Here is a 13,737-nt window from a genome sequence, read left to right as displayed (position 1 = left end):
AAAAGCCAGAAGGGCTTGAAATGATATATTTCAAGTTCCAAAAGATAACTGTCAACCAAGATTACTTTATCTTGCAAAGCTATCTATCCAACCTGATGGAAAAATAAGAACATGCCACAACAAAAACAGGCTAAAAGAATTTATGATAACTAAACCAGCTCTATAGAAAATACTTGAAGGAATTCTTCACACTAAAGTGAAAGCAAAACACACACAGGAGGAAATAGGAAAAAATAAACCACACTCAAATAACAGTTAAAATAAGCGAGTAGGGAAAACAGGAAACACTATAAAACAAGAAGAATGGAGAGAATAAATACATACCTTTCAATTATAACTTTTTTTCAAAGATTTATTTTATTTATTTGAGAGAGACAAAGAGGTAAAGAATGAGGGAGAGAGAATGGGCATGCCAGGGCCTCTAGCCACTGCAAACAAACTCCAAATGCATGTGCCACCTTGTGCATCTGGCTTACATGGGTATTGGGGAATCAAGCCTCAAACCAGGGTCCTTAGGCTTCACAGGCAAGTGCTTAATAGCTAAGCCATCTCTTCAGCCCACAATTACAACTCTTAATATCAATGGCCTCAATGCCCCAACCAAAAGACACAGGCTTGCAGACTGGATTAAAAGGCAGGATCCTGCTATTTGTTGCCTCCTGGAAACTCATCTCTTAATAAAAGATAGACACTGTCTTGGGGTGAAAGGATGGAACATGGTATTTCAAGCAAATAGGCCTAAGAAACAAGTAGGGGTTGCTATCCTAATATCTGGCAGGACAGACTTCAAAACCAACATTAGTGAGGAAAGATAAAGAAGGTCATTTTATACTTATTAGGAACATTCCAACAGGAGGACATTACAATTCTAAACAAATATATGCACCTAATATGGGGGCTCCCAATCTCATCAAACAAACACTATTAGACTTAAGGTCACAGATAACACCAAACACAGTTGTAGTGGATGCCTTCAATACCTCACTCTCATCAACTGACAGATCATCCCAGCAAAAAATGAACAGAGACATCTGGATGTCTGATGTCACAGAACAAATAGACCTAACAGACAGAACATTCCATCCAAATGCTGAAGAATAGACATTTTTCTCACCAGCACATGGAACATTCTCTAAAACAGACCACATATCAGGACACAAAGAAAATCTCAACAAATACAGGAAAACTGAAAAAATTCCTTGTACTCTATCTGACCAAGTAAGATTAAACTGGAAATCAGCAACAAGAAAACCTACAGAGCATACAGAAACTAGTGGAGACTAAACAGTACACTATCGAATGATGAATGGGACATTGAAGAAATCAAAAAGGAAATCAATAAATTCACAGAACTAAATCATAATAAAAAAAGATAGCAAAACCTTTGGGACACAATGAAGGCAGTCATAACAGGGAAATTTAAAGCTTTGAGTGCCTATATTAAGAAATTAGAGGGCTGGAGAGATGGCTTAGTGGTTAAGCGCTTGCCTGTGAAGCCTAAGGACCCTGGTTCGAAGCTCAGTACCCCAGGAACCACGTTAGCCAGATGCACAAGGGACACATGCATCTGGAGTTTGTTTGTAGTGGCTAGAGGCCCTGGCATGCCCATTCTCTCTCTCTCTCTCTCTCTCTCTCTCTCTCTCTCTGCCTCCTCCTCTCTGTCATTCTCAAATAAATAAAAATAAACAAACAAAAGATTAAAAAAAAAAAAAGAAATTAGAGTTCAAAAGTAAACCATTTAATGCTTCACCTTAAAGCCTTAGAAAAAGAACAACAAGGCAAACCAAAAAGCGCTAGATGGGACAAAATAAAGGTTAGGGAATTAATGAAATAGAAACAAAAAAATCCAAAGAATCAATGAAACAAAGAGTTGGTTCTTTGAAAGGATAAACAAGATTGATAAACCCTTAGTAAATCTGACCAGAAGAAATAGAAGAGACAAAAATTAATAAAAACAAACATGAAAAAGGCACCATTACAACAAATATCAAAGAAATTCATAAAATTATAAGGATATACTTTAAGAATTTGTACACCTCTAAATTTGAAAATTTGAAAGAAATGATTTCCTTGATTCATACCAAAATTAAATCAAGTTGAGATAAACCATTTAAATGAACCTATAAAAAGTACAGGAGCCGGGCGTAGTGGTGCATGCCTTTAATCCCAGCATTTAGGAGGCAGAGGTAGGAGGATCCTGTGAGTTTGAGGCTACCCTGAGATTACATAGTGAATTCCAGGTCAGCCTCAGCTAGGGAGAACCTACCTCGGGGGGGGGGGGGGGGGGGGGGAGTACAGAGAACCAAGCAGTTATAAGAAGTCTCCCACCAAATGTGGTGGCACATGCCTTTAATCCCAGCACTTGGGAGACAGAGATAGGAGGATCTTGAGTTCAAGGCCACCCTGAAACTACATAGTTAATTCCACATCAGCCTGAGCCAGAGTGAGACCCTACTTCGGGAAAAAAAAAAAAAAAAAATTCTCCCAACTTAAAAACATACAGGCCCAGATGGATTCACTTAATTTTACCAGACCTTCATGGAAGAACTAACACCACTGCTTCTCAAGCCTTTCCATAAGATAGAAAAGGAAGGAACTATATCAAACTCCTTTTATGAAGTCAGCATCACCCTCATACCAAAACCAGACAAAAACAAAACAAAAAATTACAGACCAATCTCCCTCATGAACATAGATGGATGAATTCTCAACAAAATATTGGCAAACAGAATACAAGAATATATCAGAAAGATTATTGACCCTGAGCAAGTTGGTTTTATCCCAGGGATGCAGGGATGGTTCAACATATGCAAATTGATAAGTGTAATATATAAATGGTCTGAAGGACAAAAATCACATGATCATCTCAATAGATGCAGAAAAGTAATTTGACAAAATCTAACATCCCTTTATGGGATGAGATATAGATGGGAATAGAAGGAACATATCTCAATATGTTATTAATAAGTTATTTATGACAAACCTACAGCCAACATAATACTAAATGGTGAAAAACTTGAAGCATTTCCACCAAATTCAGGAACAAAACAAGGGTGTATACTGTCCCCACTTTTATTTAATATAGTGCTGGAAGTCTTAGCTATAGCAATAAGGCAAGAGACACTCATAAAAGGGATACAAATTGGAAAGGAACAGATCAAATTCTCATTATTAGCAGATGATATGATTCTATACATAAAAATCCCTGAAGACTCTACCAGCTAACTGTGAGAACTGATAAACACTTTCAACAATGTAGCAGGATACAAAATAAATACACAGAAATCAGTGGCTTTCATATATACTAACAACAAACACACAGACAATGAAATCAGAGAATCTCCCCCATTCACAATTGCCTCAAAAAATAAATAAATAAACTACCTTGGAGTAAGCCTAACCAAGGAGGTGAACAAACTCTACAATGAGAACTTTAAAACACTCAAGTGAGAAATTGCAAAAGATACAAGGAAATAGAAAAACATCCCATGTTCTTGGACTGGAAAAATCAACATTGTGAAAATGCTAATCTTACCAAAAGCAATGTACACATTTAATGCAGTCCCCATTAAAATTACAACAGCAGGGCTGGAGAAATGACTTAGCGGTTAAGTGCTTGCCTGTGAAGCCTAAGGACCACAGTTTGAGGCTCGATTCCCCAGGACCCATGTTAGCCAGATGCACAAGGGGGTGCATGTGTCTGAAGTTCATATGCAGTGGCTGAAAGCCCTGGCATGCATATTCTCTCTGTCTGTCACTCTCAAGGAAATAAATAAAAATAAATTTTAAAAATTTACAACAGCATTCTTCACAGAAATTAAAAAAGGAAAAAAAAAGAATCCTAAAATTCATTTGGAAGCACAAAAAGCCTTGAATAGCCAAAATAATTTTGAGCAACAAAAATAAGGCTGGTGGTATCACCACACCTGATTTTAAGCTATATTATAAAGCCATAGAAGTAACAAAGACAAACATGGAGATCAATGGAACAAAACAGAGGACCCAGATTTTAACTCAGGCAGCTACAACCATCTGATTTTTGACAAAAATGCTAAAAATATTCACTGGAGAAAACCTCTTCAACAAGTGGTGCTGGGAAAACTAGATATCTAATCTTTATGTACAAAGATGAAAATAGATACTTGTCTTTCTCCATGCACAAGAATCAAATCCAAGTGGATCAGGGACCTTAATATCAGACCTGAAACTCTGAAACTGCTAGAGGAAAAGGTAGGGGAAACCCTCCAACATACTGGCATAGGTAATGACTTTCTAAATATAACCCCAATTGCTCAGAAAATAAAACCACTAATCAATCACTGGGATCTCATGAAATTGTAAAGCTTTTGTACAGCAAAGGACACTGTGAATAGAGCAAAGAGACAACCTACAGAATGGGAGAAAATCTTTGCCAGCTACACATCTGACAGAGGATCAATATCTAGAATATACAAACAACTCAAAAAAGAAAACAATAAAAAATCAAACAAGCCAATTAAATAATGGGCTATGGAACTAAATAAAGAGTTCTCACCAGAAGAAATACAGATGGCATATAAACGTCTAAAAAAAGTATTCTATATCCTTAGCCATCAGGGAAATGCAAATTAAAATTACTTTGAGATTCCATCTCTCCCCTGTTGAGAATGGCTACCATCAAGAACACAAATGCATGCTAGCTTCAGCAGCACATATACTAAACTTGGAACAATACAGAAAAGATTAGCATGGCCCCTGCACAAGGATGACACGCAAGTTTGTGAAGCGTTTCATTATCTTTAAAAAAGAGAGGCAGGAGGAATGGCTTAGCACTTAAGGCGTTTGCCTACAAAGCCAAAGGACCCAGGTTCGATTCCCCAGGACTCATGTCAGCTAGATGCACAAGAAGGTGCATGTATTCATTTGCAGTGGCTGGAGGCCCTGGCAAGGCCACTCTCTTCCCCTCTCTATTTCTGTCTCTCTCTCTCTCTCTCTCTTCCTTCCTCCTTTTCTGTCAAACAAATAAATAAAAATTAAAATATTAAAAAAAAACAACAAATGACAATAAATGTTGGCAAGGATAGGGGAAAAGGGTAACCCTTCTACACTGTTGGTGGGAATGTAATCTGGTACAGCCATTGTGGAAATCAGTGTGGAGGTTCTTGAGACAACTAAAAATAGATTCACCATATGATCCAGCTATAGCACTCCTAGGTATATATCCTAATGACTCTTCTCACTACCTTAGATATAGTTGCACAACCATGTTTATTGCTGCTCTATTCACAATAGCTAGGAAATGGAACCAGCCTAGATGTGCCTCCACAGATGAATGGATAAAGATGTGGTACATTTACAGAATGGAGTTCTATTCAGTGATTAAATACACACACACACACAGACACACACACACACACACGTGCTGGGTGTGATGGCACACGCCTTTAGTCCTAGCCCTTGGGAGGCAGAGGTAGGAGGATCACCGTGACTTCAAGGCCAGCCTGAGACTACATACTGAATTCTGGATCAGCCTGGGCCAGAGTGAGACCCTACCTAGAAAAAACAAACAAAACAAAACAAACAACAACAAAAAAAAAAAAAAAAAAAAATATATATATATATATATATATATATATATATATATATATATATATATATATAAAATTTTCAGGGAAATGGATGGACCTAGAAAGGATTATACTGAGTGAGGTAATCCAGGCCTAGAAAAGCCAAACATTGCATGTTCTCTCTCATATGTGGATCCTAGCTACAAATATATAGCCTTGTATGTGATCTGGAACCAAAAATTAGTAGATCCCAGTAAGCTAGAAAAAGACTATAATGGAGGAAGGAGAGGGAAGGACTTAACTGGATGGTATTATATCTATGTAAGTAGAACAGATTACAGGGACAGGACAGGCTTAAGAGAGGTCAGGGAGATTGTGTGAAAGAAGGGTGGGAAGGTGGGTCAATCAAAATCCAAGATATTCTGAATAAGACATGAAAATCTAATTTCTTGAATAACAGCACATTCAGAAGGCACAGATTGTTACTAGAGAATTTTCAGTGCTAGGAATGGGATACCTTCCAGCTAGTTGTTGGCCAGGGTGGTCCCTGTTGCCTCCAAAACATTACAGGCTATTGCCAAGGCTCTTAGTTTCCCATTAGAAAGAGATGGTAAGACCCTACTGCTGAAAATTTCACATACCTGAGCAGCAAAGTCACTGAGAAATCAATCCGGTGCTGAGCAGAAAACCTTCTCCCTGTAGACCAGCCAACTGTAAGCTGGAAAAAGCTGCACCATATGCAGCCTATGGGAGACAAAAGTCATCAGCAGTGAAAATAGTGAACAATAGAAGTCTCAAGTTTGGCCAGACAGGCCAAATGACCGAACAAGTACAATAGTGGCATGCCTGCTCTGGGGGAAACCAACTGCTCTCTAATTGGACTGAAGGCATGCTTTGTGGGAGGGAATATATGCTTGGTAGTGAAAACCTGATCAAAAAGCCTATGGTAGGGGAGGTCATGAGCCTTAGGGATGTAAAGCCAGCTCTTGTCTGGCTAAATGCATAAATTATTCTCACCAAATTGCCCTTAAAGCACTACATTTAGTGTTCATATTCATATATTAATGCTACTCACTTCTGGTTAGAGAAGCTTCTCTTTTCAGATGGCAAAGACCACTGGAATGACCCAAGATGCAACATAGTGCTGAGAAGAAAGGGACAGAAGAGTGTCCAGCACTGAAACATCTCACACCCTCCAAAGCTCAGGGTCCACTGCAGAAGAGGTGGTGGAAAGAATGTAAGAGCCAAAGGAAGGGTATACCACTCCTTACATGCAGCTGTCCGGAAATTGGCCTGGATATCCATGACTTCACAGTGCCTAGCAATACTTACACGAGACCCTCACAATAGGAGAAAAAGATGACATCAAATTAAAAGAGAGACTAATGGAGAGAGGGATGGGATATAATGGAGAGCAGAGTTAAGAAGGGGAAAGTGGGGGAGGGGAGGCAAATGTCATGGTTTGTTGTCTGTAAGTATAGAAGCTGCCAATAAAAATATATACACACATATATATTTAAAAAAGAAAAAGAAAGCAGGGAGGGGGTATGGAGAGATGGCTTAGCAGTTAAGCGCTTGCCTGTGAAGCCTAAGGACCCCAGTGTGAGGCTCGATTTCCCAGGACCCACATTAGCCAGATGCACAAGGGGGCGCACGCGTCTGCAGTTCGTTTGCAGTGGCTGGAAGCCCTGGCACGCCCATTCTCTCTCTCTATCTTTCTGCCTATTTCTCTGTCGCTCTTAAATAAATAAAAAAGAAAGCGGGAAACAGTGACAATGCTAATTTATTCTTTTTTCCACATTTAGCCAAGCAGACATAAGAATGGTTGTTTGCTTATGCTTCCAACTCTGCCCGGACATCAGATTGTGATGATGATAGCTTTGGTAAGGGAACTAGGTAACCCTAAGATTCATAAGAAGCAAAAATACACTAAACTTAACTGTTCTCTACAAATAAAGAACCCAACTTCTGGTACCTGCTTGTAACCCTAGCACTTGGGAGAGAAGAGGATGAAGAGTTCCAGGTCATCCCTAGCTATATATCCCAGCATGGGGGAAATGAGACCTTGCTTCAAAAAAACGATAGGCTAGAACAATACCCGACCTTGAACCCACTCCCCCAAAGGAAAACAAAACACAAACAGGGCTGGAGAGATGGCTCAGTGATTAAAGGCACTTGCTTACAAAGCCTAACAGCCTGAGTCTGATCCACGAGTAATCACATAAAGCCAGATGCACTAAGTGGGACATGCTTCTACTGTTCATTTACAGTGACAGGAAGCCTTGGCGTGACCATACTCCCATATTCATTCTCATATTCTCTCTCACTCTCACTTGCTTGCAATTATTAAAAAAAAAAAAGAAAGAAAAGAAAAAAGAGAGGCTAGAGAGATTGCTTAGTAGTTAAGGTGCTTGTCTGCAAAGCCTAAGGATCCAAGTTTGATTCCTCAGTATCCATATAAGCCATATGGACAAGGTGGAACATGTGTCTGGAGTTTGTTTGCAGTGCATGGAGGCCCTGATGCACCATTCCCTCCCACCCACCCATCCCCCGTTTCTCTTTCTCTCTCAAATAAGTAAATAAAGTATTTAAAAAGAAAAGAAACATGACAGGGCATGATGGTGCACACCTTTAATCCCAGCACTCGGGAGGCAGAGGCCACCCTGAGACTACATAGTGAATTCCAGGTCAGCCTGGGCCAGTGTAAGACCCTACCTAGAAAAAACAACAACAACAAAAGAAACAAAGAAAATTAATTCCTTTATTCTCGTAAAAGATACAATATATTTGCTCCGTTGTTGCACTGTCTTTTAAGTTGCTATGCTGTTGTTATACAAGTTGAATGTGGTTATCTGAATTAATAATGCTCATAGCATTCATCGGTTTATATTGAAATGTTAGCCTTACAGGAATCCAAATAAAAGATGAATTCCATCCTTTTTTATTTAATAGGTAAATTAATTTAAAAAGAAGTCAAAGGAATTGTGCTTCCTTCAAAATCCTCACTGGATCCATCCTGAGGATCCAGTGTGGACTTAAGATAAAACCTAATTCCAGTGCAGCACAGGAAAAAAAAAAAAATTAAAGAGCTAAATTACAGAGTTACAAATTTGTACTACTCTTGGAGACATCCCAAAGGAAAGGGATTAAGAATACAGCCATAGGCACACCTGTGAATGTATGCCAAAAATAAACTACAGAACCATAATAAAAACTGACTTTCTTGAGTCTAAGGATTTATCTCTTCCCATGAAATGTAGAAAAATGAATTTAACAATTTAACCCCTTTGGCTGTTAAGAGGATTTTGTAACTCCTGTACTTGAAAATTGTGCTTGGGCATAAATATGCCCTGTTCTATTTATGTAGCTTATGTATGCCAAGGTTAAGGCTTGCCTCAGGCTGTTTTGGTTTATATGCCATTTTAATTACATTCAAATGTATTTTCTTAAAAAGTATACTGGGGATTGGAGAGATGGCCTAGCAGTTAAGGCACTTGCTGGTGTAGCCTAAGGACCCATGTTCAATTCTCCAGGAGCCACGTGAAGCCAGATGCACAAGGTGGTTCATGCACCTTGAGTTCACCTACAGAGGCTGAAGGCCCTGGAGGGTCCATTCGCTCTTTGTTTGTTTCTCCCTCCCTCCCTCCCTCCCTCTCTCTCTCATGTAAATAAGTAAATAATTTTTTTAAAGCTTACTTGAAAGTGAATATGACCTAATTACAATGCTTCCTTCAAGTTTTTTCCAATGAGAAGTAATATGGATATGTGCAAGGTAAATTTAGATGTTAGAGACAAGGTATATGTAGTAATATTTATTTGAAATTCTTTAGTCTGAAACTTTTATTTTAAAATGTTAAAGAACAATTGGCTGGGAATAAGGAACATGTGAATCAGTTCTAGCTTTTTTTGTTTTTTTGGTTTTTCGAGGTAGGGTCCCATACTAGCCCAGGCTGGCCCAGAACTCACTGTGTAATCTCAGAGTGGCCTCAAACTCACGGTGATCCTTCTACCTCTGCCTCCCAAGTACTGGGATTAAAGGCCACCACGCCTGGCTCAGCTGTGGTCTTAACCAACTGCTTAGTCTTGGGTATGCCTCATTATCTCTTTGGACCTGTTTCTTCATATATAGACTATAGATTGAGGCGGCTGGCTATGTGAAATAATCAAATAGGTCCCTTCTAGATTTAAAAATCTGTGACTGCTATAAAGACAGTATGTTATCTAGTTTAGTATATTTGGGAATCATAATGACCAAAAGGTTCAGAAAGCTTCTGAGTCAAGAGTTGTGAAGAAAGCATTGTAATTAGAAAGAAAAGTATACACTGAAACTTGTCAGTTTACTGTCCAAGAACTTTCCTAAACTGGTATTCAAAAGATAGGTATGGTAGATCAGGAATGCAATCCTAGCACTTGGGAGGTGGAGGCAGGGAAACCACCAGTTCAGGGCCAGTCTGGACTATATGGTGAGTTACAGGTCAGCCTGGGCTACATGAGACCTTGTCTCAGAAAAATAATAATAATGGGCTGGAGAGATGGTTTACTGGTTAAGCGCTTGCCTGTGAAGCCTAAGGACCCTGGTTCAAGGCTGATTCCCCAGGACCCACGTTAGCCAGATGCACATGGGGGCACATGGACCTGGAGTTTGTTTGCAGTGGCTGGAAGCCCTAGCACACCCATTCTCTCTCTCTGCCTCTTTCTCTATCTGTCGCTCTCAAATAAATTTTTAAAAAATTTTAACAACTACAATAATAATAAGTCAGGTGTGGTGCACCTTTACTCACAGCACTCGGGATGCAGAGGCAGGAGGATTGCCATGAGTCTGAGGCCACCCTGAGACTACATAGTAAATTCCAGGTCAGCTGGGCTACAGCAAGACTCTACCTCGAAAAAAAAAAAGCTGGGTGTGATAGTGCATACATACTTTTAATTCCAGCATTTGGGGTGAAGGGAGGGAAGAGCAGAGGTAAAACAATCTGTTAGGTGTAGGCCAGCCTGAGACTGCAGAGTGAGTTCCAGGTGAGCCTGGGCTAGAGCAAGAACCTACCTCAGAAAAACAAAAAACTGGGAGCTGGGAGAAAAAGTGGGGCTGGGGAGATGTGGCTAAAGGTTCTTGCTTTCAAGCCAGGCCATGGTGGCTCACGCCCTTAATCCCAGCACTTGGGAGGCAGAGGTAGGAGAAATGCCAAGAGTTAGAGGCCACCCTGAGACTACATAGTGAATTCCAAGTCATCCTGGACTAGAGTGAGACCCTACCTCAAAACACCAAAAAAAAAAAGTACTTTCAAAACCACTGTCCAGGCCAGGCGAGGGGGCGCACGCCTTTAATCCCAGCACTCAGGAGGCAGAGGCAGGAGGATCACCATGAGTTCAAGGGCACCCTGAGACTACATAGTGAATTCCAGGTCAGCCTGAGCTAGAGTGAGGCCCTACCTCAAAAAAAAAAAAAAAAAAAAAAAACTTTCCAGGGTTCAGTTCCCTAGTACCCAGGGAACTACAGAGAGAGTTCTAGGTGAACCTAGGCTTGAGTGAGACCCTACCTCAAATAAATAAATAAATAAATAGATTAACAGTATGACTTCAGAAAATGGATCTGTTAAGAATCTACAATATAAGGGGTTAGGAAGATGGACCAGTGGTTAAAGGTAACCACTTGCTTGCGAAGCACACAGGCCAGGGTTCAACTCCCAAGCAACACAAGTAAGTCAACACAATAAGAAGCACAAATGTCTGGTGTTTGTAGTGGCAAGAGGCCTTGGTGGCCATTCCCACACAAATGCAAATAAATAAAGAAAGAAAAAGAAAAAATAAAATACCACAAAAGTGGAAATAAAAGCCAGGTATGGTGGCACACGCCTTTAATCCCAGCACTCCAGAGGCAGAGGCAGGAGGACCACCTTAAACTGTTGGCCCCCCTGAGACTACAGAGTGAATTCCAAGTCAGCCTAAGCTAGAGTGAGACCCTAGAGATGGAGAAAAAAGAGAGAGAGAGAAAGAGAGAGAGAGAAATATAAGTATAAAACCATTCTACAGAATAACTTTAAAAGGTCTTCATCAACAAAAGAGCATTCACTAAACAACTTAGTTTACTTAAGCTTTCAGAATTATTAATGCAACCTTTAAAGCTGATACTTCTGTTCTAACAGTCTACTTTCTGGTCTTGCTCTTACTGACTTCAGGAGCATGTCTATCTTAGATCTTTCTTCTAGATGAATGGGTATCCATCTCAGGCATATTTAAATAAAACCCAGAGCTTGGCTTTATTATTTTTTTAGTGCTAGGGATCATATGCAGGGTCTTGGACATGGAAGCAAGTGCTCAAGCAATGAGTTATATCCCCAGCTCCATGGCTTCTTTTTGTTTGTTTGTTTGTCTTTGGTTTTTCGAGGCAGTCTCACTCTAGCCCATGCTGACCTGGGTGGCCTCAAACTCACAGTGATCCTCTTACCTCTACCTCCCCAATGCTGGGGTTAAAGGCATGTGCCACCACGCCTGGCTCATGGCTTCATTTTTAAATCCCATTTTCAGTGGAAATTAAAACACACAGTCTATTCTCAACTGAAAATTTACTACTTAGTCTTAGTGTGTCATCCTGACAATGACAGTAGAAACAAAATTATACTTAAAATTTCTGTTCGTTTTTCAAATGTAACTGCCACTGATCAAATGAGGTAAAGAATCCAAGTGTAGCCGGGCATGGTGGTGTATGCCTTTAATCCCAGCACTTGGGAGGTAGAAGCAGGAGGACTCCTGTGAGTTGGAGGCCACCTTGAGACTACATAGTGAAATCCAGGTCAGCCTGAAACAGAGTGAGACCCCACCTCAAAAAACAAAACAAACAAAAAGAGAACCCAAGTGTAAGGCTGGAGAGATGGCTCAGCAATTCAGATGCTTGCCTGCAAAGCCTAATGACTCAGGTCCAATTCCCCAGTACCCACATAAAGCCAGATGCACAACATGGTGCATGCATCTGGAGTTCCTATGCAGTAACTAAACTAAAGGCCCTAGCATACCCATTTTCTCCTCTCTCAGTCTCTGCTTGCAAATAAATAAATATGAAATAAAAAGAATCCAAGTGTGTGAATGTAACAGCTACAAAAGCGAGGAAGAATACCATATCTTGACAGCAGTAAATTATACTGAGGTTAAGTCAGTGCGATCTTGGGATAAACACTTTTTAAGACCTAACCTCTATGTGGAAACACTGCCTTCACCTTTCTAATGGTTCTTCTGTCTTTTGCCATAAACGTTTACCCTTGTAGCTACCAAACAATTCCCACTTCCAATTCTTCAGAATTTCAGCCCCTATTCTCAGATTCTCTTGAATAGCAATAAGAAACTGCCCCTAAGGGGTTGAAAGTCTTAAAATACACACAGTTCACTTTAAAGTCTTCGTATTTAATAGCTTAAATGTTCAAAACAAAGTCACAAGCTTTGGAAAAGATATGAAAGTCACTAATTGCTCATTTTATACTTAGGGGAAACAGGCACAGAGATTTATTCATAGATTTAAAAGGCTCTAAAATATTTCCCAATTCAACCCTAAAATCTGAGATAATAGAAAATACGGCCTAGAGATTTTGAAAGTCACCAGCTAATGAGTGGTGGAGGCACGACTGGAGCCCAGGCCTACCAAATTCCCGTTTTCCCCCCCAAAGCACCGACAGCCCTTGAAGGCTTGAGGGCAATTGTCAGCTAACAGGATGTAAGGGGGAAAGGAGAAGCCTTAGTGAATAAAATCTAAAGTCGCTTCTTTTACATGTAGGAAGAGGTACAAGCTCAAATATATATAGAGAGAGAGAGATCGTCCTTTAGCCCAGGAACTGCTTGTCACAAGCTGGAGACGGCCCAGGCTCTCCACCCGGGAAGCGCGGCCTCCACGTTTACTGACTGACCAGCCTCCCCAAGACAAGGGGACCCTAGTGAGCCGGATGGGTAAAACACATGGGAAGGCCACCCCCTGCGAGGACATCGGCAACCCAGACTTTCTTGAAGCACAATCCCCGACCGCGGAGGGACGGGGAAACGCGCGATCGCAGCCTGTCCGCCGAGCCGCGTGGAGCAGCGCTCAGCCCAGAGGCCATTGACGCGCCGCGCCTCCCACGACTTAACGCCAACCGGGTGGCGGAGGCCGGCGAGGGACGCGCGCTGCTTCCACAGCCCCGCGGGCGAGGCGGAGGGTGGGGGGGGCAGG

At 40.8% G+C, this 13,737-nt stretch overlaps 1 protein-coding gene and 1 non-coding gene across 3 annotated transcripts in view; one reads left to right on the top strand and one right to left on the bottom strand.

The window, feature by feature from the left end:
• Zcchc7 (zinc finger CCHC-type containing 7) overlaps positions 1 to 13,737 on the bottom strand; it is a 224,956-nt gene that overhangs the window by 211,044 nt on the left and 175 nt on the right. The window lies entirely within an intron of this gene.
• On the top strand, positions 4,673 to 4,779 carry LOC123458190. The gene has a single exon (XR_006635488.1). It is a non-coding gene; the product is annotated as a U6 spliceosomal RNA (small nuclear RNA).

Source organism: Jaculus jaculus, chromosome 1 (genome assembly GCF_020740685.1).
Source record: "Jaculus jaculus isolate mJacJac1 chromosome 1, mJacJac1.mat.Y.cur, whole genome shotgun sequence".
Classification (NCBI taxonomy): domain Eukaryota; kingdom Metazoa; phylum Chordata; class Mammalia; order Rodentia; family Dipodidae; genus Jaculus; species Jaculus jaculus.
This window is presented reverse-complemented; position numbering and strand designations above follow the sequence as displayed.